Source organism: Mus musculus, chromosome 15 (genome assembly GCF_000001635.26).
Source record: "Mus musculus strain C57BL/6J chromosome 15, GRCm38.p6 C57BL/6J".
In the NCBI taxonomy this organism is placed as follows: Eukaryota; Metazoa; Chordata; class Mammalia; order Rodentia; family Muridae; genus Mus; species Mus musculus.
Genome location: NC_000081.6, coordinates 75,171,931 through 75,197,892, shown reverse-complemented (window position 1 = coordinate 75,197,892; position 25,962 = coordinate 75,171,931). Strand labels below are relative to the sequence as shown.

The window sequence follows — 25,962 nt, the reverse complement described above, 5'->3', positions numbered from 1 at the left end:
GGGTAGGAATGTGGGGTTAGGCCGGAAAAGCCTGTGAGTGGTGAATAAGAGAAGTAGGCAGACATCTATTCCTTGGGGAAAGCTGTGTGGAGGGTTGGAGAGAGGAATAATTGGATGCCTGAGCTATAAGATAATCCAGTGATGTGAATGGGGGGGGGGAGGTAGAGGCTGTCTATTAATTTTCTCCAACTTCTATGGTTTTTTCTGTGTACGACCTCTCCTAGGATGGATAGTTCTCACATTATAAAGTCCTGTGTGCTCATCCTTCTTGTGATTCTACTGTGTGCAGAAAGAGGTGAGATGGAAAATGAGAGAGGAGCAGGACGGTAAAAACATGTTGGAAAAGGGCCTTCGGTTGTGGGTACATCTGCACATCTATGTGTGCCCAGTGCCTGAGGGGATTGACTTGTGATGGGTGAAGCCTCCTGTGCTGTGTGCTTTACTGGGTCAGTAAACCTGCCAGCACCTGCCTTGAAACCATCACTACATAACAGAAGAACTCTTGGAGGATACTATCTCTGCCGCAAACTCTGGTCACCAGAGCATCCTGTCCTTAGACTCTACCCTGCTGCCCAGGCCTCCCAGTCAGGACACTGGCCTATATGCACACAAACTGGCAGAGCCTTCTTTTCCTCCAAGCTGCTAAGTCAAGTGGTGTGGAATCCTTTATGCCTGGCATTTGACTTTTTCTTATGCCCCAGCACATGCCATGTGAGACCTGAATGCTAGAACTTCTCCACTCTAAAAGGTCTGAATTCTCAGATACCCTTATACTTCTAGTTACATTTATATTAGGGGAAGCCTCATGGTGATCCTCATCTTTGAGGTGGATGTTGGGAAGTTATGTGCTCTGTCATAGTCCAATAACCAAGGGCCAGCTCTGCATGTTTACGTTGGGACAGGTCAGAACAACCCTCTCTATCTAGTGGCTCCAGTAACTACTTACCCACTCACTCATTCAGCAGACATTTGGTAACTATGTATTCCCAATATGCTGACTGTGTCTCTAATACCTCTTGGGGTGCAGGTATCTCCTATGGGGCTGGCTAGCTGAAACAGCAGTACCAAGCATATTTGAACAAAGGAGCCTCATGGTTTGCTTTTGCTTTTGGTGGAGATAACTGGGCAGCAGTGACCTTGCTCTGTCCTAGTGGCCAGAAACTGTGTAGAAGTAAAGACATTGAGAGGAGAAGTCTTGGCTAGTAAGGACATGCTCTAGCCCTCATGTATTGGCTTCTTTCTCAGCTCAGGAGCTGGAGTGCTACTGTTGCCTGGGGGTCCCACTTGAGACTTCCTGCCCCTACTCTGATGGATTTTGTTTTACTCAGGAAGAAGTTACTATGGAAGTTCTCTGTGGCCTATATAAAGATTGCTGAGGGTGGTATTGGAGAAAATGTTGGGTGTGTTACTTGTTGTGGACCATGGTTTCCCTCCATCCAAGTACAGCTTCCGTGGGGTTGGAATGTGACTCCTGCAATATGGGGAATGTTGGAGTCCAGGGATGTGCTGAGATGTGGATCATAAAGCAGGGACGCCCATTGGCATGGATGGTGTTCATCATCCCCACCTGTCATCAGTGTAGTCATGTGATGCTCCTGCCAGTACTTTATGTCTAGGATCTCATTGGATCACTGACAGACCAGGAGAGCTGGAAGCATCTAATGAGTCTTTGCATATAAAGTAGGAATCTGGAGCTTAGGCTAAAGGAATGACTTAGAAATGTTGATAGAAAGGAGATCTTAGGACATACCAGACCCTCCGAAGTGTCAGTTTCCAGGCATATCCTCCATATAGACAAGGCAGGGGCAGCCCTGCCCTTCTATCCACTGTTTCTTATCACAGCCTGCCTGTCTCCTGAAGTAGGTATCCTAGATATAACTGCCTGGGAAACTGAAAATGTCTGAGAGGCTGGTTGCCCTTTCTGCTGTGCCACTGAGTGATATTACACTGTGCTGTGCATGTGTGTGTGTGTGTGTGTGTGTGTGTGTGTGTGTGTGTGTGTGTGCACATGTATGACATGTATGAATGTACATAATGTTACATAATATATTCAAAGCTCAGATGACATCCTTAAGCCCTTTTCCTCAGGCACTGAGATCATAACCAGTCCTCCCATGCTTGTTTGGCTCTTTACGTGGTTGCTGGGGATTGAACTTGGGTCCTTAGGCTTCCATGTGGCCAGCACTTCACGACTGAGCTGCTTCCCCAGCACATTGCCTGTAAGAGCAGGTGTGTACACCTGTGTGGATGTACATGCACTGGGGAGGTACAGGTGTATGGGACCCAGAATTTGATGGGTGTTGGGTGAAAGATTTGGGGAGATAAAGGAGGGAGAGATGATCTGCATCCTGCCAGAGCTCAGGAGCACTGGGTAGGCAGAAGTTGGAGTTGGACTGTGTGTTCCCCCATGCCACTGGGTGGGCGTCTTTCTCTGGGAAGCCACCAGATGCCAGTCCTCAGGGGTTGGGAGGGAAAAGTACAGGGTACTTGGGACTCACAGAGGCCAGGGACTACAGGTTCTAGCTCTTAGTCGTTGCAGGACATCGTTGGACATCCCAGAAGAGCTGAGATTAGGTGGAGGCCCTCGAGTGGCAGTGGCCCTTGGCCAAATGGAAAAAGGGTGCAGGGGTAGGGATGCACTAGATGGTCCATGCTTGGTCTGGTCTTGTAGCTGGAAATGCTGGGGTGGGGGGAGGAGCCTTCCTGTGGGAGATTAGACGTGGCTTTTTTAGAAAAGGCCTATTTCATTGCTCCAGCATGATGAGCCAGATGAAAGGAGGCAGTCCATAGTTTTAAAACTTTATTGTAGAAAGGCAAAAAAGAGAAAAGGTAGAGAAGTAGAAGCAGGCCATGGCCACATGCAGTGAGGGGGTAAGGGAAGGGGGGATAGAGGGGGCACAGGGGGCCAAGAGGCAAGAGAGAGGCAAGAGCTTAAGAGACCAAGGAGGGACCAAGCAGCACCTTTTATAGTGGGCCAAGCCCACCCGAATGTTTCCTGGTAATGGTGGGGAGGAGCATAACTGGCTGTAGGAGGTAACTGTGAGGGTGGAGACCAGCCAGAATACCAGGAGTTTGGGGCATTGCACTAGGTGACTGATAGCCACAGGATTATGAAGTTGAGGACTTGTGGTATCAGGAGCCTAGTGTTTGGGATCATAGCTCATGGTATTCCTTTGTAGAATTTTCTAATGAGTCTCCAGACTAAATCTCACGCAACCAGAACACAGACTGCCTTTCACAGTCCAACAGATGGGTATCTTATGTGACAAATATTTTATTTACTGAGGCAGGGTCTCACAGTGAACCCCAAGCTTGCAGGTTGAGCTGGTCTAACTTGTGAGCTTAGCTTGGGGAACTCCATCTTTGTGTCCTGAGCTCAGAGATACAATTAGACCACCATGCCTGCTCATCTTTTGATGCACTCTAGCAATAGGAACTGGGGTACTCATGCTTAGGCACACAAGCAGTTTATCCACCAAGCCACCTTACCAGCCCACAGTTTTGATTTTCATTTTGTTCATTATTTGAGACAGGGTCTCACTGGAGTCCCAGGATAGCCTAGAAGCCCCCATGTAACCCAGTTTGAAATTGAACTCACAAAAATTCTCCTGCCTAAGTCTTCCATGTTGTGAAATTACAAGCCTGAGCTACCATATTTGGCTTCAACATGCCTTAGAGACAACTCTGGGCCATCCAGGCCTGGTGGCATGTGGCCCAGACATTGGGATGATCTGTTGTCCTTGCATAAGAAGTGAGTCACTCAATGATATCTTGTAGATTCTCATATAATCAAAGTAAAGAACAATCTCTGCCTTCCCATATGCCCTACTAATCTTGAAAATACCAAGTTCCTGGGTACTGTTGTCAACATGAAGACTTCATGTTGCAAGTCTACTGCAATATAGCAGTTGCCACAGGAGGCAGCTCCTGGACCACAAAAGATGTACTTCTGTTCAGCCTATGCTCAGTCCTTCTGCAGACCTTGCTGAAATTATTCTTCCAATGAACCCAACCCTTGAGCTCTTATCTGCAAGTGTAACCACCCCTTCCAGGAAATCTCTAGTGATGATTTATCAGTCACAGAAGCTCCAAGGTGGGGGTATTGTATGGAACAACTTGTTTTAACTTTATAGCCCCTGAATGGTAGGTGCCCTACTCCATGCTAAGTCTTTAAGATCTGTTTGGGAGAGCTGATGCTGGGGGAAGAGAGAGGGTTCCTCCACTTCCAAGGAGCACTTGCTTGTGGTGAGAAAACCCAGGAAATGAGTGCTCAGCGGTAGGTAGGAGCTACCCTTTCTTTTTGTCTAGAGGTGGAAGCAATTTTTGGCAGAGACTCATGGCTTGACTCCGACTGAAAAAAGCCTCACACTGCCTCTCCTGGAGTCCTAGTCTATATTGGATGTCCCCAGTGTGTAGGCGTGACTTGACACATTGACAACCTGGGACCCATCATTGTTCTGTCTTTTTGGCCTTGAGAATATTGCTGCCCCTAGAACCTTTGTAGTTAACATCACAGGAGTCCTCATGGATATGGACAGCATCCTGGAAATTTGGGTGCTATGAAAAGTCCCCCTTGGTCTTGAAAGTCCTAAAGGTCTAAGATTTTATTAAGGTGAAGATCCTTTAAGGTAGAACTATCACTCAACCAGGAAAGCCCTTACCCCTCCAGCCTTCTCCACTGGGACAAGCATAGATCCAGGAATGTGACCACGATGTTGGTTGGGACATGAAACTTGAGTCATGAGTAGGGCTTCTGGAGCTTTCTTCCATATTTGGCCTTGATTCTGTTGTAGTCTCTTCTGGCCTTTACTTCCAAATGCTGGGTTTACAGATATGTACTCACTACCACCCTAGCCATTCCCACGTGTTTTAAAAGGGCAGACTACTCAAGGCCTCCCTGGGTGAGGCACTCAGGCTCTTCAGGAGAGCTATCTCAGAATGCGTGAGCACAGGAGAGCTGCTCCTGACCCTTGCTAGCTGCCATAGGCAAAGGAGCTGTCCCAGACCTCACCTGGGCTAAGCAGGAAAGCTGGCCATTACTCACAGCTGGACAAAGCAGGTGAACTGGCACTGACCCCCACCTGGGCTAAGGAGGAGAGCTGGCCTTGGTAGTTTTGGTGCAGGAGAAATGGTGGAATGACCAACTCAATTACCACCTGGGGCCAGATCAAGGACAAAGAGTTGGCCAACCCCATTATCTACTCCTTCTATGAACTGCTGTTGCACATGAAAGTTCTAGTCCTGTAGATCCAAAACTACAGTATCTCCGAAACACAGGGCAAGAACATCAGAGAGGAAAACTGGCACAAACACATCTTTTATATTAAAGCAGAAGCCAGGGGTCTCAAACCAGATCAATGGCTTGTTGTAATTATCATCTGTATGTAAAGTTGTTTCAACAAAAGTTTATACTGAGGGACACAAAGTGCTATACCACAACTACTATGTAAGATGTTTTTCATAATATATTATTTTATTTTTTATATTTTATTTTATCTTTATGTTTTCAGAGGGAGGTTGCAAGGATATAGGCTACCTATGGAGGGGTAGGGAGATGAATGGAATTAAAGTGCATGTTGGGAAATTCACTAAGAATCAATATATTTTTAAGTGTGCACTGTACACTTGAATAACTGTGATGCAGCTGGGTGGGGTAGATGCAATTAAAACAAGGGAAAGCATCAGAACTCCTCATGGTGAGGAGCTGCCTATGTGTCTGTGAGGTGCTGCTCTGGCATACACACACACACACACACACACACACACACACACACACACTCCTTCTCTAGGGTACATGCCTTGTGGTTCCTCCATAGATCCATTTCCTAGGTTCTGAGAAAGAAGTGCATTTAGAAGTCGAAAGTTACTCGACTTCCTCCGGTCTTGATACCTGGAGACAGCTTTAATATCTGTTATGTGTTTTAGTTTTCTCTCAGACAGTCAGATCATAGCACAGGCCTTAGGGACTAGTGAGACCTGACCCATGTGGCTGCTAGACAAACACAGCCTTGTGCTGCCCACAATACACTGGCTAGGGTTAATTGTGTCTGCTTCCAACTCAGCAGCAGACGGGCAGGTCTTCACACACCATTCAAATATTAAATAAAAGCAACTTTCAACCGAAAGTTATCGAAAAGGATAAGGAAGTACTCTTAATACTCATCAAAGGAAAAATCTACCAAGAAGAATTCTCAATTCTGAACATCTATGTGCCAAATGCAAGGACACGCACATTCAAAAAAGTAACTTTACGAAAACTCAAAGCACACATTGTACCTCACACAATAATAATGGGAGACTTCAACACCCCACTCTCATCAATGTCCAGATCATAGAAACACAAACTAATCAGAAACACATTAAAACTAAAAGAAGTTATGGACCAAATGGATTTAACAGATATTGATAGAAAATTCCATCCTAAAATAAAAGAATATACCTTATTCTTAGCACCTCATGATACCTTCTCCAAAATTGACCATATAATCTGTCACAAAACAGGCCTCAACAGATACAATTGTTTCTACTTGGTTGTCTGCTTAATAGGAGTGACATTTCCTGTGGAGGGACAGAAATGTGGTCTTACGGACAGCACAGACACGCTGGGCTTTTTACCTGGGCACAGGGATTATGGTCATGCGTCCTCCTGTTTGAACAGTAAGTGCTCTTCCTCAGGAGCCACTTCCCCAGCCCAGGCTGGGCTCACACTCATGTTCTTCCTGCTTGCCTGTCCCCAGCGCTGGGACTGCAGGTCAGCACAACCACAGCCGCTTAAGGCTTTTTTCTTAAGTCCGGGGTCTCTGTTATTGCTTGGATTCTGGTGTAAGACACCATCACCAAGTCTAGGCCCATGGAGTTCTCCTGTTTTGTAACAACTGTAGTTTTGTAATTGAATGCAGTGGTTTTGCCTCAAAGAAACAGCTCAGGTGTGCCAGAAAAAGCGGAAATGAGAGTCCCGGAGCTCATCTTTCTAAACAAAGCTGGAGGGTAAGGGAGAGACTTAGACTTTGGAGGCTGAGCTCTATGTCAGGGCAGAAGGGGCCCAGCCTCAATCCCAAATTCAACTGCAGAGAGGAGCGCCCCTAGAGGCAGAATTTAGCATGACAATCAGCAAATTTATCCAGATGAATGAGGACAGGTGATTTGGTCTGGTTCTAAGTTGTTTTGTTTTGTTTTGTTTTTTGAAGGGCTTTATCTGAAACCAAAAAAGAACAAAGGCTGAAAATTCTGAGGGAGGAGCAGTATTCCTCCTTCAAAGCTGACAAATTTGTCATTGAGTTACTGCATAGCTCTTGAGATGAAACTGTGGATATATTTCAGTTGGTTATATTTTATATTATTGTTGTTGTTGTTTTTGGTGTAGTGTGTGAGTTAAGGATCACTCGATTCTGAGCATACCCGATTGTCCCAGATCCAGCTGTGTAAACATAATTATTCTCAACACAGACAGACATGGCATTATTGTTGAAAATCACTCCAGCATGTACGTGAGTGAGCACTTCTGGACTCTGCTCACTCCTGTCCTATGTTTGTATTATTCTGTTTTTTCTTTTCTTTTCTTTCCTTTTCTTTTCTTTTCTTTTCTTTTCTTTTCTTTTCTTTTTTTTTCTTTTCTTTCCTTTCCTTTCCTTTCCTTTCCTTTCCTTTCCTTTTCTTTGGCTTTGCTTGTTTTGTTTTGTTTTGTTTTGTTTTGTTTTGTTTTGTTTTGTTTGAGACAGGATCTCAAGAAACCCAGGAACTTGATAAGAATCTGAGGATGCTCTTGAACTTCAGTGCTCCTGTCCCTGCCTTCTGAGTCCTGGGTTTACAGACTTGCCCCATCAAATCCTGTGACTTCCAATTTCATGTGAATTTAGTAGGAGCTGCTCCTTGTCCTTTTCATCTCCTCCCTTCCTTGCTTCCTTCTCTCCTGTCTCTCCACCCTCCACCTGACAATCTTAGTTTGAGCCCTGGGACCCACACAATAGAAAGAGAACTCCTGTAAGTTGCCTTGTGACCTCCACACATGCACCTGTCACATGCACATGTACACAGAAATATATGCAATTAATAAAAAATGAATAATTGACTAATTAACTTAATAACACTTCCTATTTTTAATCTTAGAGTACCCTTCCATTTATTTAGGCCTGCCTGCCTTCATTTCCTTCACGGATTTTAATGTGCCAGGCTTGTGCCACCTTGTTTAAACTTATTCCTAGGTGTCTGCTTCTTCACTAGGATTTGTAAAAAGAACTGTTCACTTTCCTTCTTCTTGTACTTCCTTGGTAGTCTATTAAAAAAAAATCACTGGGTTTGTGTGTTGACCTCATATCCTGCATTTTGACTGACTTTTCCCCCTTAGCTCTTCCTATTTATTACAAAACCTTATTAATTATTCTGCTTTTCCAGGTAAATCCTTTAATAGAGGGTGTGGAAAGCAGGGTGTGGAGAACATACCTGTGATCCCAGCACTGAAGGACCTCAAGTTCAAGACAAGACTGGCTTACAGAGGGTTGGAGGTAAGAGCCTGAGAGCCTTGTGGACAGAGGTAGTTCCTCTCCTTGGCCAGCAGGTGGCAAATTCTTCCCATGTCTTCAGGTGGTTATCTCTGCACACCTTCATGCCCTCATCTCCTCTTCTTGGACTCATTCCAATTGGGTAAGATCTGCGCTAATGGACCCATTTTGCCTTAGTTACTAGCCCTGTGGCAATACAGCGGAGACACTATGGATACTGGGGACTCAGAGCTTCAACATATGAAGCAGCAAAAGTTGTAGATAAAAAGCTGCTTTGAACCTTCTTCAGTTGTATGTTCTTGTTTGTGCTGATTTGTATATTCTTGGTCCAGGGAGTGGCATTATTAGGAGATATGACCTTGTTGAAGTAGGTGTGTCGCTATGTAGGTGGGTTTTAAGGCCTTCTTAATAGCTCCCTGGAAGGCAGTTTTCTCTTAGTTGCCTTCAGAATAAGATGTGCAACACTAAGCTCCTCTAACACCACGTCTATCTGGATGCTGCCATGCTCCCACCTTGATGATAATGGACTGAACCTCTGTATTAGAGTTCTCTAGAGTCACAGAACTTACTGGTAGTCTCTATATAGTAAGGGAATTTGTTGATGACTTACAGTCTATAGTGCAACTCCCATCAATGGTCAGCAGCAGCTGTGAATGGAAGTCCAAAGATCAAGCAGTCAAGCTCAGTCCCAAAAGGCAAGCAGATAAAGAGAGAGAATCTTCCTTCTTCCAATGTCCTTATGCAGGTCTCCAGCAGAAGGTGTGGCTCAGATTAAAGATGTGTGCCACCATGCCTTGATCTGGAACTTGATTTGTCCCAGATGAACTTGAACTCAGAGATCTCCTTGCTTTAGTCTACTGAAATTCATGGCCACTATGCTGCTGGGCTGTTGGTATAGGGGAAGAGGGGGGGGGCGAGACCAGAGTTCCTGTGCTCTGGGAAGGCGGGTGTGGGAGGACTGTGGGACGCTTTCCACTCAGCCCAGGGTGGGCATCTGGTGTGTGAAGCCACTGACCCCACATGGTGGGGGGTGAACAAGAGAAAGCTACTGTACCAGGTTCTCAGTCTCTGGCATCCCATGCTGGATACAGCAGAGGAGCAGAAAACAGAATAGGGCCCCAGGGCAACACTCATGAAGAGGGCAGAAAGAGAGAGGTTCCCACACAGGCGAGAGTCCTAAGTTCAGTCCATAGCTGGAGCACAGGAAGGCCTTCTATCCAGAGGTTAGAAGTGGCTTGTTAGAAGAAAGCCAATCCCATCATCCAAGCACAGTGGGCCTTGATAAACAGAGACAGTCTATGGTTTTAGAGCTTTGTTGTAGAAAGGCAGGGGGGAAGAGAAAAGGTAGAAAGAGAGAGAGACCAGCCATGGCCAAAAGGATAGAAGGGGGAAAAGGAGAGAGAGAAGAAAGGCTAGGGTTAGAGGGAGAGAGCGAGGTGGGACCAAGCAGCCCCTCTTATAGTGGGATTGTTATCTTGCTGTCGCTAGGTAACTGGGAGGAGTCTAGCCTGAAGGTCAGAAGCTTGGGACATTGTGTACATGACTACTAGCCACTAGCTTCTCCTGTGAGAGCTGTGGGGATGGTAACTTCGACAGGATCCAGGGGTCCAGGAGACATGAGGGAATGTCTTCTGTGCCATGTAGGTAAAAATTATCACCGCTGGGTCCTACCAGGGTTCGGACCTCAGCTCGACTGGAGACTAGACTGTCTGTGCACAGTCCATTGCCCCACACTATTCCTCACCATCTCCATGTCAAGATGCAGGTCAGAAACTTGTATCTCCCAGCCTCCAAATTAAGATCATTGATGAGCCTTCCAATTCGGGATGGTAGTCATTCCAGATATAGTCAAGTTGACAACCAGGACTAGCCACTACAAGTGTTGATCAGAAAATATTGTCCAGGTTTCATCCTTCTCCCATCTGCCCATCCTTTTTCATTTCCAGCCTCCCTTCCAAGAACCCAGTTCTCCCTGGCTGCTGGGCAGCTACAATAGTGAACCTCAGCCTTCAGCTGGACTCTGGGAAGTTCAGTGCTTTGTCATGCTCCAATACCCAGGGGCAGGCTCTTAAGGTGTAGGGTGGGGCAGGTCAGAAAAGCCCTATCAATCTGGTGACCTCAGTAACAATTTACATACCCACTTACCACTTCATCAGGCATTTAGTATCTATGACTTCCCAATATGGTGACTGTGTCTCTAATACCCCTTGGGGTGCAGGCCTCTCCTGTGGGCCTGGCTAGCTGAGACAGCAGGACTTAGCATAACTGAACAATGGTGGCTCTTGGCTCACTTTTGCTTGGGTAGAGGTGACTGTACAATAATGTCCTTGCTCTGGCCTAGCAACCAGCAGCTGTGTGGAAGTAAAGACATTGGAGAGGAGGGACCTGGGCTAGGAAGGACATGACCTAGCACTCATGGATTGGATTCTTTCTCCCCTAAGTGGAAGAAGTGCTACCATTGCATTGGGGTCTGACTTGAGAATTTCTGTAATATAACTATCTGCCCCTATACTGATGGATTCTGTTAGTCAGGAGACAGAAGTTATTATAGGTAAGTTCCCTGTGGCCTATATAAAGATGGGTGAGGGTGACTTGGGAGAAAAGTTCAGGTCTGGGCACTTGTTGTGAGCCATGTTTCCCCTCCCTCCAAGTATATGTTTCCTGGTTTTTGGAGTGGGTCAGGGGGATTTACAAGTGTATCAGGTAGATTATCACACTGAGAACACATGATTTTTAAGGAGACAGTTCTCTGGTGGGGAAACAGAAACCTAACTGGCTTTATCATGACTTGGCTTTTGTCTCTGTGGAGTTGAGTAGGCCCAAGCCTGATTTGGGTCATGAACATTCTTGCAGTGCTCTAGGAGAGCTGTCCAGGGGCATGGTCAGTGCCAGCTTTTCTTCTAGGCCCTACCCCCAGTGACCTGATAACAGCCATGTATGCCTGACTCACTAAAAAGAGGCTTCTTGGGCCTTCCTCATGTCCCCCTCTGTCCCTTCTCTCCCCATTCACCCCCCTCCACGTGGCTTCTATCCCCCCTCCTCTCTCTGCCTTCCTCTGTCTCGACTTACCACCATAACTCCCCTCCCCATCCCCTAAGTAAACTCTATTCTATACTATACCCATCATATGGCTGGTACTTTGGGGGAAAGGAATGCCTCAGCATGGGCTGACAGAGACGCCCCCTTCCTCCTCATCATAGCTGCTTCCACCACACACATCCCTAGTTTTTTTTTCTTTTTCTGAACACCATAGTCAATGCTCTACTGTCCCTCATCTGTCTTGGGAACCCACATCTCCCGCTTTGTTTCTCAGAATGGAGCCATGTCATATGTGTCAGCATGTTCTCTGGGAATAGCTTGTTATTATACCAGAACATGATTGGTGGTGAATTTGACTATATTAGTACTTTGTTTTTTGAGAAACTGTATAATATATAGATAGGGCTTTCCATCAATGTCAAGAGCCAGGCAATGAGGGGGATGGTGTACCAGAAGGCAGGATCATTGAAGGCATATTGGAACCTCAAATTGTTGCAGAGTGTGTTAAGGACCTTAATATTTTGGTCAACTGTCATACTAGGGAAATGTTATTGATCCTCCAAGAAAACAGTCAGAAGCAGATCTGATGCATATCACAGCAGGGCCTTTTTTCTATCAGAGCTAGCCCAGGCTACCTTCATCTCACTGCTATCATGCAGGATGGTTTTGGGAGGGGGGGTGAATATCTATGGGGCAAGGCTTTATCATAAGCAGCAAGCAGGGAGTACATGTGCAAGCATCTAATTGGAAAGCTACTGGTGCTGAGATTATTTAACATACTTGGCTGGTGCTGAGATTCATATCATAAAATTCATTTCTCTCCCCTCTGCATTGGTGGTCATTAGGCATGGGGTGGGCTTGCAACCTGGAGGTACAGGTCAGTTTGGAAGAATAATCTGGAGGCACTTGCCTTGTTAAGGGTGTAAGCTGGAAAAGCAGGTTTTGTTGGGGATTAGCCTAGAGACTGGAGCTAGGCTTGGATCTTGTTGGGGGACAACTTGGAAACTAATACTAGGTACCAGCCTGTTAGTTTACCTGAGCTCAAACTTACGTTCTCTAAAATGGAGTCTGAACTTAAAAGATTTGGCCTTAAGCAACCAATCCTGATTCATTACATAAAAACATTCCTCCCTGAGGGTGACACAAGGTCTGATCCTGCTCGTTCCTCTCCCCCACGTCTGCTGTTAGGAGGCCCAAAGTGTTCTGATCTAAGCTATGGAAGTCATAAAGTCATACCATGTGACAGATCTCATGTGAGAGGTTGACTGGGGAGGTTTGCAGGTCCCTAAGGTAAGTGGTGAAGATGCCTGATTGCTAACACCAAGCTTTTCTACTTTGTAGTACAAGTCCAGCAAGGGTGGTCAGTTATACCTGGGAAATAATTGTAACAGCAACACAGAGGTATGAAGGCCCTCAATAAGTGGGAATCTCCTGTAAGGGTTGATTAAAAGAGAGACCCAAGTCTGAGGAGGAACCGTGCAAGGTAGCATTAAAATATTCTGCTGCCAAGGGGGAGATGCAGAAAGGAGACACTAAAGAAACATGGAGAGGCATTGGGATAGTGCTCTCTGAGAGATGCCTGGATTATGGGCAGGGCTCTACCATCCCTTATTTGGCTTGGGAACTCCCCTCCCCCCCCAAAAAAAAAACCCCTCAAGAGTACAAAGGCACTTTGTCTGAGAAGACCAAAACTTGTAACTTGTTGCTGTGCTGCCTGCTGGCATTAAGGAATCTCTTGCCTGACAGAGGATTCTACTCAGTTCCTCTGGCTATGTCAACCCCCCTCCCCTCTTTAAATATTAGAAATGATATTAGCAGGCTAAGAAGCCCCTAAGGATAGCCCCACTCTCATGATCAGTTCTGGACCTCGCCCCCTGTTTCCCTGGCAATACCCTAATTTTCCAAAAGGAAAAAGAACACAGTTGTCTGACCCAGTCCAAGGGTCAGTCAACAGGGTCTACAAGGGAAAGAGTGGAGATGGAGGGGCAAGAGACATGAAGAATGGAGACAAGACAAGCTATCTGATCAAGTCTCAAGTCTCAAGTCTCATTTATTGAAAGGTAACTATGGGTATATAAGCACAAGTTGGGAAATGCAGCTGGAGACACTTAACCACAAGTCCAGGATGTGTAGAAGAAAACCAGGTTATTATCAGAGTATGTTCAGTTGTGGTGGGCTGCATGCAATGACATCATGCCAGGAAAACAAGTCTCTTGTCAGGATGGAAAAGTACAACCTGTAAGTAAATAACCCAAAATGACTGCAGAGATGATATATGCTTTATGCTAGGAGTTGGCTCCCAACAGTTACCTCTCCTTAAAATTTAAAATACCAAATACAGGAAGTGGGGTAGAGGTAAAGGTTTTGCTTAGGCTCACTTAAGGAAAGCTGTCTCTTCAGATGAATCAGAGCTTCTTATAAAATTATGTGTATTTAACCTCTCTCCCACCGCCTCTTGTTTTTTTTAAAGACAGGGTTTCTCAGTGTAGTGCTGGCTATTTTGGAAATCGCTCTATAGACCACACTAGCCAGTGCCCTCTCCCCTAAGAGTTAGTAGTTTAACATCACAGGGAAGGAAGGACAGAGACAGAGAGAAATAAGCTCAGGCATGTTTGTGTGTTTGCTCAGGTCGATTTCTCACTTTATGTTCATTGTCTCCTTTAGTGAGCAGAAGGAGGGGTTTCAGAGAGCTGTTTTATTGCAGGTAAGTTCAAGCAAGCAGAGGCACCATATAGTGTTAGGGTCCAAGAATCGCTGAAAGAAGATCCCAGATTCAAATAGGGTGCAAAGGCAGAGAGTGTTTCTTCTGTAGAAATTACCAGCATGTGGGGATCAAATATTCATCAAAATGGTTTAAAATGTAGCTGTTATATAGTGCTTAGATAAAGCTTGACAAAATGTTTTTCTTGTTGTTCTTTGTTTTTGTTTTGGGAGATCTTTGAGACAGGGTCTCACTGTACTCAAACTCACTCGGTAGACCCATCTGCCTTTGAATTTACAAAGATCCAACACCTGCTTGTGCTTCTGGTATGCTGAGATTAAAGGCCTGTGTCACTGTACCTAGACAAAATTGGGATTTCTGATTCTTGATTTTGATAACTTTTTCCCCTTCCCCCTTCTCCTGCTCCTCCTTCTTTATATGAAAACCCATTTTTTTTTCTGTTGTGCAGAGACCAGGCCAGTGTGACCATACTTTATACCTGTATAATAATCCACCAAAATTAATTTTCCTATTACTCTGTCAATCATTTCTGAAATTCCTGATCTGACAATGTGGTCAAATAAATCACCTCTTAAGCTTTGGGCAGATCTCTGTCAAATCTGCTTTGTAATACTGACAACACCACAAAGGTGATTTTACAGCCTGTGAGTGTGGGAAGTTGATATTGTCATGGGCTTTGCTTCAGTTTCTTAGGAGGCTAAAAGTCTGGCTGATTCCCTGGAAACTATTAGCAAGTATCTTACAAAACACAAATTTTTTTTTAGATTTATTTATTTATTATATATAAGTACACTGTATCTGTTTTAGACACACCAAAAGAGGGCATCAAATCTTATTACAGATGATTGTGAGCCACCATGTAGTTACTGGGATTTGAATTCAGGACCTTCAGAAGAGCAGTCAGTGCTCCTAACTTACGCTGAGCCATCTCTTCAGCCCATATTTTTGCTTTTAAGACTTCTTGATTTATTAAATGTAAGTACACTGTAGCTGTCTTCAGACACTCCAGAAGAGGGCATCAGATCTCTATGAATGGTTGTGACTCATCATGTGATTGCTAGGATTTGAACTCAGGATGCTCAGAGCAGTCAATGATCTTAACCACTGAACCATCTCTCCAGTCCAAACACAAAATCTTTAAGCACAAAATCTTTAAGCAAGTTCTCATGATCACCTGTCAGTTTTTGTTTTTGTTTTGGGGGATGGGCCAGAGGGTGCAGGATGCCTGTATATGTACCTGGGCTCCATGAGCCTGCAGTGCCCCCTGAAGGCCAGAAATAAAGAGTAGTGACGCCTCTGGAGCTGAAGTTGCAAATGGTTGTGAGCTGGGAATCAAATGTTTGTCTTCTGGAAGAACAGACAATGCTCACAACCACTGAGCCACTTAACTTTAACTTCCACAGGCCTTCTTATGATGTGAGTGATTCCTGCAAGATAGATCAAAGGCTTACTTTACCTAGCCTCCGGCTGGTTTACTATGAGGTGCTAAACCAGAGACTGCAGCTTCTCACCTCAGAGCAACCCAGACAGGCAGATCAGCTGCAGCAGCAAAGTGCATTACACTTGGAATGGGTAGCAAATAGTTTATTACCAACTTTCTGAGTGGAGAAAAAAAAAGGGATAAATAGGATTCTTCACTTTCTTATCCAAAATAATTCTAAGAAAAATGTTTCTGAACCTATAACCTCTCACAAAGTCTTTCTCACAGCGGCTGGCTCCTTTCTATTCACTTCTATAAGATTCGGGATGCACTTTAGACTTTCCTCTTAGGTCGGATGTTAGGCACATCTGATTAGGTTCTCTCCTGTCTTTTACAAGCCCTAGGCAGAGGGGAGAGGAAGCCAGAGAAACGGGCAGTTTACATTGTTAGAATTAAAGTCTATAGATTCTTTCTCATTATTTTTCCTTTTTAGTCTTGAAGGCTGGGCTTGAGAGATAAGAGATGAGCCCAGGATTGGCCTGCAGACACTTTGGTACCTGTTGGAATGGCTACATTGCAGGGCAAAGGCCTTCTCTGGTGGATTCTAGAGAAGGGGAGAAGAGATTAAACTATCATTTGACGTTTAGGTTAAAACAATAATGGACAGATGATGTGCAGATAACTTGCTTACCAAGAAGAAAAAGACTAGTAAGAAGTAGTTGTCTAAATAACATCAAAGATGGATTTAAGTCTAATGTGGGGGGGGTGGGGGAGATCATTGAATTGTTATTTAAAAAGAGATATCTTACCTTTGAAAAGGAGAATTATTTTTTCTCCATATGTAAGAACCTCATATACTCACGTGCTTTTAATTTTTAAAATATTTTTAAATTAAGCTATTACATCATTTCTCCCCTTCCTTGTGATGTGTTTATAAAAATATGAAGTGGTATTAAGACATGTTCTATGGGGGTGTGGTGAGGTATGTGGGAAGGGGATGTCTCAGAGGGCCCATGCCAAGGCATCCCTTCCCCCTGAGGGACCAGCCACATGACTGTATTGTATAGAATAGAGATTATTTAGGGTATTCGGAGGGGAGTTAAGAGGGTAGTAGAGGCAGAGAAAGGCAGAGAGAGGGAGAGAGTAGAGATCACATGGAGAGAGGGGTAAGGGGCTAGGGAGAGAGAAGGGAGAGAGAGGGAGAAAGAGAACAAGAAGCAAGAGAGAAAGTCAAGAGAGAGAGGAGGGGGGAAGTGGCCCCTTTTATAGTGGGTCAGCCTACCTGGCTATTGCCAGGTAACTGTGAGGAGGAGCGTAACTGGCTGTTGCTGGGTAACTCTAGGGTGGAATTTAGAAAGTTTAGAACCTTTCTTCCCATGTAAGCCACTTGCTCTCTCTCAAAAATTTTAAGACTTCTTTTATTTAATTGTTGTTATATACACACAAACACAAACGAACACACATATACGTAATTATATAAATACAAGATGCTCAGGCTGTATAATGTTAGTTTTATGAATCTGATTTCAGAAATGATTACTTGGCATTGGTTTGGGAGTTCTTTCTGGTGAAAGACTGTTTTTTTCTACTCTCACAATTACTTTTCATTGCCTGTAGTTCTTTGTCTAAGTCTGGGACCTGTAAGGTTTACCCTTCTGATAGCAAGTCTGTCTGTTAGTGTCATCTGGGTTCAAGTCTTGTTTAGGCAGCCATGCTGTTGAGCTTTCATAGGCATGAGAACGCTTCCTGCTGGTCAGGGTTAAAGGGAAACAAACCCACTCTCTCAAATTCTGGTACCCATTTCCTTCTTTCCCAAAGAAGTCATTCCTCATTGCTATTGGAAGGGACAAGTGGCACTCTACGATGTCTACTGGTATACCAAGGCAGGCCCTGGCCTCTAGGTTCCCTCAGTACTTGTGGCTCCTCTCAGCACTTCTCACCTGACGCCTGCCCTAAATATCCCTTGCTTCTCATTCCTATTTAACCCTTCCATTTGAAGGATGTGCCTTCTTGCTCACCTCCTTTTGCTCTCTCCTTTTGTTTTCCTCTCTTTCTCTTCCTCAGTCACTCTCTCCCCCCACCATGGCCATGTTTGGTCTACTGTTTTCTACCCCCCCCAACTCCTCCAGATGCCTCTGGCTGTATGCTCCTTTACATCTTCAGTAAAACCTTCCCCTCAACCATACCTTAGAGCAGTCAGGCCCTCACACTGTTTTCTGGGCTCTTAGAGTTTTCCCACCCTGCCCCATCTTCTTCACTGGCCCCCGAGCCCTAAGCTCCAGAGCTGTGTTGTAGATGTATCAGTTTGGAGCAGGGCATGATGTGACCACTGGGTCTCTGCATTTTGATTAGCTGTGATTTTCTCTGATGGTCTCAGTTTATTACAAAGAGAAATTTTTTGGATGGCAGGTAAGGACTACATTGATTTGTGGGTTGCCATTACTGTTGGCATTTGGTCTAGACTCTGCTCCACAGTTACTTGGCAACAGCTAGGTGTGTCTGACTCAGTATAAAAGAGGCTGCTTGCCCCCTCCTCACTCTTTTGCTCTCTTCTCTTATCCTCTTGCCCCTTACTCTTCTCCTTGCTCTATACACATGCTCATGGCCACCTCTACTTCTCCACCACCACCGCCCCTCTCTCTGCTTTTCTATCAACTCCTTTCCCAATGCCCTGAATAAACGTTATTCTATACTATACAGTCATGGGGCTGGTTATTCAGGAGGAAGGGATGCCTCAGCATGGGCCCACAGAGGCACCCCCCCTCCCACACACCATACAACTCCACCAAACAGATCTTTGGCTTTTTATCTTTTTTTAAAAACTACAATCATTTCCTGCTACATAAGATGATGTTGACCAGGAGTGAATTATGGAAGAAAGAATTTATTGAGATTTATCATACCAAAAGATTAGAGTCTATTATTCTGAAGAGCCATGACAGCAAGCAGTAAACTTGGCAACATCTGAGCTATCTCAACAGGAAGCAGAGAAAACAGGAGAAATGGGGCAAGGCATGAAATTTCATAACCCACACACCATGGCTTAATTTATTCTTCAAAGCTTCATAGCCTACAAGTTCTATAACACCCCTGAGTACCACACCCACTAGAGATGAAGTATTTAAATACATCAGCTTATGTGACAGTTATTGAAGACAATCAAGTATTTGACAAGGACACTTAAGTCGAAGAGGAAATGATTAACCCACCTGACTGCATTTTGAAGACAGGAAATTTTATGCTGTATTTAAAAATAAGCCTGGCTTTGTTCCCTGGAGACTGATCAACCCACCCCATGACCTTACCTGGTTTTAATTGCCTTTCCTAACCTCCCTGAATTATGTGATAACCTCACTATTTTCTTATTTCTTTGTTTTGTTTTGTTTTTCCTTTGGAGATTTGACCTTACTGCTCCAGTGTCTTATATAAACTTTGCAATGAGTCTGGAGTTTATTCCTAAAACTTTCAGCCAGTCTGGTGTTACAAACCTTTAATTCCAGCAGTCAGGAGGCACAGACAGGCAGATCTTTGTGAGATTAAGGCCAACCTGGTCCATAGAGTGAGTTTCAGGACAGCCAGAGCTACACAAAGAAACCCTGTCTCAGAAAAAAAGAGGGATAGGGTGGCCCTCCAGTTAAAGTAGGGGCGAACGAAAGGCAGATGATTAATGGAGTTTTTACTTATATCCAACTCACAGTAGGTCCAAGAACACATCCTGTGGTCATTTCCCCAGTTCCAGAAAGTATACGAGAGACAGATAGACTTAGAAATAGGCAGAATTCTCACATTGGTTCCCTGACCTGTGGAGTGAGGGCTATTATGATTGGAAAAACTAAATAAAAGCCTTTAGAGTTTTCTCTTCCAAAGAAAACAATAAATAAAAAACAGTATTGTGTTCCCTAAAGAATTGCACAAACTACTGCTACTATCAAGGACTTGAAAGATGTTCCCACCACATCTCCCTTCAACTCTCCTGTCAGGCCAGAGCATTAGACATGTAGATTATGGAGAATGACAGTTGACTATGGAAAACTAAATCAGGTAGTAACTGCAATTGCATCTGCTCTACCAAATGTAGTTTCATTAGTTGAGCAAATTAACACATCTCCTGGTACCTGGTATGCAGGTATTGATCTAGCAAATGCCTGCATCTCAGTACCTGTCCATAAGGACAATGAAAGCAATTTGCTTTCAGTTGGCAAGGCCAGCAGTTATATCATTACAGTTTTGCCTCAAGGATATAGTAACTCTTCTGCCCTGTGTCATAGCTTAGTTAGAAGGGATTTTTTTTTTGGTTTTATTTTTAGAGACAGTGTTTCTCTGTATAGCCCTGGCTGTCCTGGAACTCACTTTGTAGACCAGACTGGCTTCGAACTCAGAAATCCGCTTGCCTCTGCCTCCCAAGTGATGGGATTAAAGGCATGAGCCACCACCACCTGGCTCAGTTAGAAGGGAACTTCATTGATTCTTACACACACACAAACACACACACACACACACACACACACACACACACACACACACAGGAAATTGGTACACTATGTTGATGATATTATGCTGATTGGACCAAGTGAGCAGGAAGTAGCAACCACTTTGGACTCATTGGTAACACATATGCATATCAGAGGATGGGAAATAAATCCAACCAAAATTCAAGGGCCATCTACCTCAGTGAAATTCTTTAGGAGTACAGTGGTGTGGAGCATGTATCAGTATTCCTCCTAAGGTGAAAGATAAGTTATTGCATCTGGTCCCTCCCACCACCAAGAAAGAAGCACAACATTTAGTGGGTCTATTTGGATTCTGGAGACGGCACATTCCTCACTTGGGTATGTTACTCAGGCCCATTTACCAAGTGACTCAGAAAGCTGCTAGCTTTGTGTAGGGCCTGGAACAGGGGAAGGTTCTTCAATAGGTCTACGCTGCTGTGCAGGCTTCTATAGCACTTGGACCATATAATCCAGCAGACCGGATGGTACATGAGGTGTCAGTGGCAGATAGAGAAGCTGTTTGGAGCCTCTGGCAGACCCCTATAGGTGATTCACAGAAGAGACCTTTGGGATTTTGGAGCAAAGCTCTACTATTATCTGCAGACAACTATTCTCCCTTTGAAAAACAGCTCGTGACCTGCTGAGCCTTAGGGGAAACTGAATGTTTGACAATAGGACACCAAGTTACCATGTGACCTGAACTACCCATCGTGAGCTGGGTGTTATCAGACCCTCCAAATCATAAAGTAAGACATGCACAACACCAGTCTATAACCAAATATACATGACTAGGCCTGAACAAGTCTCAAAGGCACAAGCAAGTTACTTAAAGGCCTATGGTGTCTACCCCTGTTAAAATGCCATCTGCTTCCATACATGTGCCTATAGCCTCATGGGGAGTTTCCTGTGATTGGCTGACCAAAGGAGGGAAGAGTAAGACCTGGTTTACTGATGGCTCTGCTCGATATGCAGGCACCACCCAGAAGTGGACAGCTGCCCTTTCCAGGACAACCCTGAAAGATACAGGTGAACGAAAATCTTCACAATGGGCAGAATTTTGGGCAGTACACATGATATTACAGTTTGTTTGGAAGAATAAATGGCCAGATGTACCGTTGTTCACTAACTCATGGGCTTTAGCCAATGGATTGGCTGGATGGTCAGGGACTTGGAAAGATCACGATTGGAAAACTGGTGAGAAAGACATCTGGGGAAGAAGTATGTAGATAGATCTCTCCAAATGAGCAAAATATGTGAAGATATTTGTGTCCCAAACCAAAACGTGACTTCAGCTGAGGAGAAGTTCAATAATCAAGTGGATAAGATGACCTGTTCTGTGGAAAGTCAGTCTCTTTCCCAAGCCACTCCTGTCATTGCTCAATGTGCACATGAACAAAGTGGCCATAGTGGCCAAGATGGAGGTTATGCTTTGGTTCAACAACATGGACTTCCACTCACCAAGACTTACCTGGCTACAGCTGCTGCTGAATGCCAGATCTGCCAACAGCAGAGACCTACAGTGAGCCAGAGTTATGGTACTATTCCTAGAGGTGACCTACCAGCATCCTGGTGTCAGGTTGACTACATTGGAACACTTCCTCTGTGGATAGGACAATGTTTTGTTCTTACTGGGGTAGAAACTTAATTCTGGTTAAGGATTTGCCTTTCCTGGACGTAATGCTTCTGCAAAAACCACCATCCTTGGACTCACAAAATGCCTTATCCATCTTTATGGTAGTCCACACAGTACTGCTTCTGACCAAGGAACTTATTTTACCACCAGAGAAGTGCAACAGTGGGAGCATGATAATGGAATCCACTACTCTTACGATGTTCCCCATCATCCTAAAGCAACTGGTCTGATAGAAAGATGGAATGGCCTTTTGAAAATGCATGTACAGTACCAGTTAGGTAGCAGCAGCATGGAGTGCTAGTGGAGAGTTCCTGAGAAGGCAGTATATGCTTTGAATCAGCATCAGCATCTCCCTACCTGAACTGGGGAAGAACCTGCCACCTGCTGGCCAAGGAGAGGAACTTGCTCTGTCCACAAGGCTCTCAGGCTCTTACTTCCAACCCTCTGTAAGCCAGTCTGTCCCTGAACTTGAGGTCCTTCAGTGCTGGGATCACAGGTGTGTTCTCCATGCCCTGCTCTCCACACCCACTATTAAAGGATTTACCTGGAAAAGCAGAACCATCAATAAGGTCCTGTAACAAGCAGGAAGAGCTAAGGGGGAAAAGTCAGCCAAAATGCAGGATATGAGGTCAGCACACAAAGCCAGTGATATTTTTTTATAGACTACCAATGAAGAGCAAGAAGTGAAGAGAACAGTTCTTTTACAATAACATAGAGAAGAAGCAGACACCTAGGAATAAGTTTAAGGAAGGTGGCACAAGTGAAAGAAATGAAGACAGACCTAAATAAGTGGAAAGGTTCTAGGCTTAAAAATAGGAAGGGTTTTTAATTAATTAATTTTTATTATTTATTAATTGAGTATGTTTATGTGCACATGTGCATGTGACATGTGCTTGTGTGGAGGTCACAAGGCAGTTTACAGGAGTTCTCGTAATCTGTGGATCCCAGGGCTCAATCTCAGATGGTCAGGTGGAGGGTGGAGAGACAGGAGAGAAGGCAGCAAGGGAGGGAGGAAAGGGAGGGGATGAAAAAGGCAAGGAGTGGTTCCTACTCAAATTCATATGAAATTGGAAGAGTCAGGGAACTCTGTAATCCCAGGACTCTGAAGGAAGGGCAGGAGGATCAGAAGTTCAAGAGCATCCTCCACGTCTTAGATGTTCATGGGTTACTTGAAATTCTGTCTCAAACAAAACGAAACGAAAAACAAAACAAACAAAACAAAAAGCAGTGAAATACAAGCACATGGACAGGAATGAGCAGAGTCCAAAAGCCCAACTCCTGTCCATGCCCGGCTGATTATTAACAATAGTGCCATGCCTGTTGCTGTCGATATAATTGTGTCTACACATTCACACACCTGGTTCTGAGACAGCTGGGTACCTTCAGAATGGAGCGAATCTTTCCTCACACACCACACCAATAATAATAATAATAATAATAATAATAATAATAATAATAATAAAATAATTAAAATCATCAAATAGATCCACAGTTTCTTTTTTTTTTTCTTTTTTTTTCCATTTTTTATTAGGTATTTAACTCATTTACATTTCCAATGCTATACCAAAAGTCCCCCATACCCACCCCCCCAATCCCCTACCCACCCACTCCCCCTTTTTGGCCCTGGTGTTCCCCTGTACTGGGGCATATAAAGTTTGCAAGTCCAATGGGCCTCTCTTTGCAGTGATGGCCGACTAGGCCATCTTTTGATACATATGCAGCTAGAGTCAAGAGCTCCGGGGTACTGGTTAGTTTATAATGTTGTTCCACCTATAGGGTTGCAGATCCCTTTAGCTCCTTGGCTACTTTCTCTAGCTCCTCCATTGGGAGCCCTATGATCCATTCATTAGCTGACTGTGAGCATCCACTTCTGTGTTTGCTAGGCCCCGGCATAGTCTCACAAGAGACAGCTACATCTGGGTCCTTTCAATAAAATCTTGCTAGTGTATGCAATGGTGTCAGCGTTTGGATGCTGATTATGGGGTGGATCCCTGGATATGGCAGTCTCTACATGGTCCATCCTTTCATCTCAGCTCCAAACTTTGTCTCTGTAACTCCTTCCCTGGGTGTTTTGTTCCCAAATCTAAGGAGGGGCATAGTGTCCACACTTCAGTCTTCATTCTTCTTGAGTTTCATGTGTTTAGCAAATTATATCTTATATCTTGGGTATCCTAGGTTTGGGGCTAATATCCACTTATCAGTGAATACATATTGTGTGAGTTTCTTTGTGAATGTGTTACCTCACTCAGGATGATGCCCTCCAGGTCCATCCATTTGGCTAGGAATTTCATAAATTCATTCTTTTTAATAGCTGAGTAGTACTCCATTGTGTAGATGTACCACATTTTCTGTATCCATTCCTCAGTTGAGGGGCATCTAGGTTCTTTCCAGCTTCTGGCTATTATAAATAAGGCTGCTATGAACATAGTGGAGCATGTGTCCTTCTTACCTGTTGGGGCATCTTCTGGATATATGCCCAGGAGAGGTATTGCTGGATCCTCCGGTAGTACTATGTCCAGTTTTCTGAGGAACCGCCAGACTGATTTCCAGAGTGGTTGTACAAGTCTGCACTCCCACCAACAATGGAGGAGTGTTCCTCTTTCTCCACATCCACGCCAGCATCTGCTGTCACCAGAATTTTTGATCTTAGCCATTCTGACTGGTGTGAGGTGGAATCTCAGGGTTGTTTTGATTTGCATTTCCCTGATGATTAAGGATGTTGAACATTTTTTCAAGTGCTTCTCTGCCATTCGGTATTCCTCAGGAGAGAATTCTTTGTTCAGTTCTGAGCCCCATTTTTTAATGGGGTTATTTGATTTTCTGAAGTCCAACTTCTTGAGTTCTTTATATATGTTGGATATTAGTCCCCTATCTGATTTAGGATAGGTAAAGATCCTTTCCCAATCTGTTGGTGGTCTTTTTGTCTTATTGACGGTGTCTTTTGCCTTGCAGAAACTTTGGAGTTTCATTAGGTCCCATTTGTCAATTCTCGATCTTACAGCACAAGCCATTGCTGTTCTGTTCAGGAATTTTTCCCCTGTGCCCATATCTTCAAGGCTTTTCCCCACTTTCTCCTCTATAAGTTTCAGTGTCTCTGGTTTTATGTGAAGTTCCTTGATCCACTTAGATTTGACCTTAGTACAAGGAGATAAGTATGGATCGATTCGCATTCTTCTACACGATAACAACCAGTTGTGCCAGCACCAATTGTTGAAAATGCTGTCTTTCTTCCACTGGATGGTTTTAGCTCCCTTGTCGAAGATCAAGTGACCATAGGTGTGTGGGTTCATTTCTGGGTCTTAAATTCTATTCCATTGGTCTACTTGTCTGTCTCTATACCAGTACCATGCAGTTTTTATCACAATTGCTCTGTAGTAAAGCTTTAGGTCTGGCATGGTGATTCCGCCAGAAGTTCTTTTATCCTTGAGAAGACTTTTTGCTATCCTAGGTTTTTTGTTATTCCAGACAAATTTGCAAATTGCTCCTTCCAATTCGTTGAAGAATTGAGTTGGAATTTTGATGGGGATTGCATTGAATCTGTAGATTGCTTTTGGCAAGATAGCCATTTTTACAATGTTGATCCTGCCAATCCATGAGCATGGGAGATCTTTCCATCTTCTGAGATCTTCCTTAATTTCTTTCTTCAGAGATTTGAAGTTTTTATCATACAGATCTTTCACTTCCTTAGTTAGAGTCACGCCAAGATATTTTATATTATTTATGACTATTGAGAAGGGTGTTGTTTCCCTAATTTCTTTCTCAGCCTGTTTATTCTTTGTATAGAGAAAGGCCATTGACTTGTTTGAGTTTATTTTATATCCAGCTACTTCACCGAAGCTGTTTATCAGGTTTAGGAGTTCTCTGGTAGAATTTTTAGGGTCACTTATATATACTATCATATCATCTGCAAAAAGTGATATTTTGACTTCCTCTTTTCCAATTTGTATCCCCTTGATCTCCTTTTGTTGTCGAATTGCTCTGGCTAATACTTCAAGTACTATGTTGAAAAGGTAGGGAGAAAGTGGGCAGCCTTGTCTAGTCCCTGATTTTAGTGGGATTGCTTCCAGCTTCTCTCCATTTACTTTGATGTTGGCTACTGGTTTGCTGTAGATTGCTTTTATCATGTTTAGGTATGGGCCTTGAATTCCTGATCTTTCCAA

General features: G+C 44.1%; 1 pseudogene; it reads left to right on the top strand.

Moving 5' to 3' along the window:
• Nucleotides 1–225: 225 nt before the first annotated feature.
• Gm28117 lies at nucleotides 226–4,006 on the top strand (annotated as a pseudogene).
• The last annotated feature ends 21,956 nt before the right edge of the window (nucleotides 4,007–25,962 follow it).